This window comes from Candoia aspera, chromosome 11 (genome assembly GCF_035149785.1).
Source record: "Candoia aspera isolate rCanAsp1 chromosome 11, rCanAsp1.hap2, whole genome shotgun sequence".
Lineage (NCBI taxonomy): Eukaryota > Metazoa > Chordata > Lepidosauria > Squamata > Boidae > Candoia > Candoia aspera.
Window position 1 is genome coordinate 12940020 of NC_086163.1, and position 4007 is coordinate 12944026.

The window sequence follows — 4007 nt, forward strand, 5'->3', positions numbered from 1 at the left end:
AGGCTGTTGGCTAGCAAGACTTCCAAGTGTTAGGATCAACGCAGTCCAGTGGTTTAGAATTTCATATCTCCTTTCCAGGATTTGGTGAACTGTTAGGATAAGGAATCTGCAGAGAAAAAGAAAAGGAGGTAGACAGCATAAGATCTACATGCAAAACAAAATGTTCCCCTCACTGCAAGTTTAAAAATATTTTGTTTTATTTCAGGGCACAGCTTTCACTACAGATTTTGCTTGACATTTTCAGTTGGTGAGAAGGCATGCTGCATGGAATAAATTAAACAAAGGAGAAATTAATGCAGAGCAGTCAGAATATCCAGAGAAGTGAACCAATATGTTATAAGTTATTTAAGTTATAATGCTGTGCACTTGGATTTTGAAAAACTGCAGCCTGCTGCATCCATAAGAATATGCTCTGCTTGTTTCCCCCACCCTGCCCCCCAGGAAAGGAATGTCTAACAGGGCAACAAGACAGTTAAGGGAGGTGGAGGATTTGTGAGTCCAGGGGAGGGGGGAAATGTGAGAAAGAGACTCAGAGTAACTCTGCCTGTTACCCTGGGTGTAACAGAGCCAGCTTGGTGTAGTGATTATGGCATCAGGCTAGAAACTGGGAGACTGTGAGTTCTATTCCCAGCTTAGGCACAAAGCCAGCTGGGTGACCTTGGGCCAGTCCCTCCCTCTCAGCCCTAGGAAGGAGGCAAGGTCAAAGCACTTCTGAAATCTTGCCAAGAAAACTGCAGGGACTAGTCCAGGCGGCCCCAGGAGTCAACACTGATTTGAAGACACCCAAATGAATAAATAAGTTGTGCAGGGGAATTACTTTAAGATGCTCCCAAAATTCTGTTATATTACCTTACTAGCAATAAAGATCTTTCCAGAAATCCAAGTGGTTCTTGTTTCCTGAATATGCTGGCCTCACATGGCTTGACAAGTACCCAAGTCTTCCATGAGATCTCACAAAAAGTTCTGATTTTATTTTTCTGCAGGGGAGAAAGGTGTGCAAGTTTAGAAAATGTTGCTAAGGTCTATATACTCATCTGGAAATCAGCACCAATGTACTTAAACAGATTTGCATACGAATCAACATAATGCATTAATTGCATTTGTTTTCTGTGAACAATTGAGTAGAATTGTTCTAAGCAGGGTCAGCAGTTAGCTGACCTTGGCTGATTTCAGAAAGGTGAGTAGAGTTGGTCCTGGTGAATAGGTTGATGGGAGACACTAGGAAAACACTGAAGTGTAGGCCAAACTGGAAAATGTGTGTACATACTGTATGTGTGTGCAGGTAGTCCAGAAGAAGGTAATAGCAAATAGTTGCTGTCTTGTTTTAAAAAAACAAAAACAAAAAAACTACATGTCCATCAGGGGTCAAATTGACTCAAGGAAGATTTGACTGATCATGAAGGAACCTGTAGACCTTTCATTTTATTTTCCCAATAAAGGAGGGGGGAAATATATTATTTAAAATAAACCCTGAATGTTCTGAACAGGTAGATGGGCAAATAGGAGAGGCAAGAGGAATGGGAGTGGGAGTCACTCCTGGGCTACAATCCTGCCTTACATAGACTGTCGTTTTCTTGGGACTGCAAAAAGGGATCCAGATTAGCACCTAGCAAGTGACAGTACATACCTTTATTTTTAACTCTGGTCCTCCATCCCCTTCGTTTTCCTTGTTACTTCATTTACTTCAAAATTCAGCTCACTCTCCTTAATGCAGTGTTTCTCTTAAGATGTGTGGACTTCAACTCCCAGTATTCTCCAGCCAGCCATGCTGGCTGGGGAATTCTGGGAGCTGAGTCCACACATCTTAAAGTTCTCAAGGTTAAGAAACACTGCCTTAATGTATTTGGTTCCAGGACTCCCCACCCCACCATTAAGATCACGACTTTTGTTCTGATTGCTGTCCTGAAGGTATCACCAGAAGAACACATCTTAGGTTACATTGCCAGCTTAATGTAATACAATTTAAAGTGGATTCTCCTTCCAGCTTTTTGCAGACCTTCTCTTGCTACTTTCATTGTCGGCTTCTAATGAGTACTTCCGATGGCTCCCCCTGCTGATTCATCTTTTATTTATCCTGCCAACGAAGAAGGAACACAAACAGAAGGTAATTCTTGTTGGAAAGCAAGCTGAAAAAAAATGTCCTGCTTCCAAATTAACAGCCTTTGCTTCCATCCTGTTTACTGTTTTCCCGCTGTTTAAATCACAGAAGCGCACCAAAAAAAAAAGTTTTTCTTAGATGCTGAAAAGTCACTACAGGAAGTTTACAAAACCAAGGGGCTGCAGGATGCATTGCAAGCATCAAGGGGAAAAAGAGTGGGTGGTTTTAATCTATGCGTATGCTGCTGTTTAAAATTAGAGCATGGGATTTGTATTAGAGAATAATAATAAATCAAATCATTAACCATTTGTAGTTCATTCATGGCAACTAAAATCCTTCCTAATGAATGGGGCAGGGGAGGCAGAGAAAGAACAGACAAAATGCTGGAAGACAGGAAAGATTACAAATGATAGACAATGAAGTCTGCTCCCATCCCCAGAAACATCTAGGAAAGACTCAGGGACTTGGAGGACATTTCAACTCTAATCAATCATCCTCATCAAGTTAATCTCCAATTCAATCAGTTCTACAGTCTAGCTAGAAAACTTGCTTGCTTTCACTGTTGGTTATTTGCAAGAGAGAGAGGGAGAGAGAGAATAAAATTGGACTCACTTTTAATCAGATAATGGATTTTCAGAGAAAATTTAAAAAAAGATAGAAGACATATTCAGAACACAGAGGAGGGTTCTAATGAGTTATGACAAGATCTGGTTGCCAATAAGATTTTATGAAAATGCCAGGGCCACTGCACATCTACAAAGCCTTGGCTGAAAACAGTTCTAGTATCATATGCAGATTGGCACATGCTGGTTTAATGCCCTACCGCTGTGCTGTTATCTCTTATGGTTGGGTAGCACTTTGGATTGAAAGGGGAACTAAATGTGGTTCTTCCCAGGGTTGCAGAGAGCCACATGGCCCTGGAAAAGAAACTACAGCAATAAAAGATGTAGTGATATTCATTTGCAGGCAGTGGTCTCCCTAGGATGTAGTAAAAAAAAGTCAAAATGGTGGCCATGATAGAAAATACTGAAGTATAATTCAGTGGTGAATCCCTTTTAGTGGCCATGGGGGCCACACTTACTCTGTTCCTAGAGTATTTCTCTCTGAGATATTTCTGCATTTGGCCAAATGTTAACGTTCCCTTGAGCTGAACAAATGCTCCTATGCAAGGATGGACCACTTATAGCCATCAGCATCCAGAGAGCTGAGACTGAATATAATATTCTTTCTAGATATCAGTACTCCTTCTGTTTCCGCTTTTGTGGCTACACTTGCTGCATCTGAGTTTTCTATTTAAAAAGTAATTGGATAGGCTTGTATTTCTACTCAGCTACAAACTCAAAGGAATGGCTATTTCCACCAACCTTTTGCTTGATGCCATTTCAATTCTCAACATTTAAAAAAAATCATTAATCATAAATGAACAAGGATTACTTTTCCTTTTTCAGTGTCAGTATCGTCTTTACATTTGCTAACCAAACTCATTATAAGTTATTTTTGAACACAGTAAGGCTTTGTGATGAGATGTATTCACTCTTGGGAGGGACGAATGCCTATATATAGAAGCAATGGACCATTTAAGAACAAAATCTCATCTCATTATGATCACTTAAAAAAACGTACAGCATGATGATTCTCCTTGGCAAAAGCCTGGCATCCATATATTCAGGGAAATCTGAGAGCAGCTGTTAGGGATGAAACTCTTTCCAACCATTTACTTGCTAAAAATCTCCAGTAAGAATCCACAAATTTTCCAGAATGAAGGCCACCCCTTGGGCCGATACTCCCAAAAGTTGGAGGCGAGGCTAAGATAAAACCTAAATTTGATTTCATTCCATTTCCATTTAATTAAAATTAATAATCATTAACCTAATTATTTTCCAATCATGTATTATTATAGATAGCCAGT

At 40.0% G+C, this 4007-nt stretch overlaps 1 long non-coding RNA gene across 1 annotated transcript; it reads right to left on the minus strand.

The window, feature by feature from the left end:
- Nucleotides 1-2050, minus strand: LOC134503953 (uncharacterized). Its single transcript, XR_010068614.1, has 3 exons — nt 1960-2050; nt 850-977; nt 1-106 (listed from the first exon to the last, which is right to left on the minus strand). It is a non-coding gene; the product is annotated as an uncharacterized LOC134503953 (long non-coding RNA).
- Nucleotides 2051-4007: the final 1957 nt, after the last annotated feature.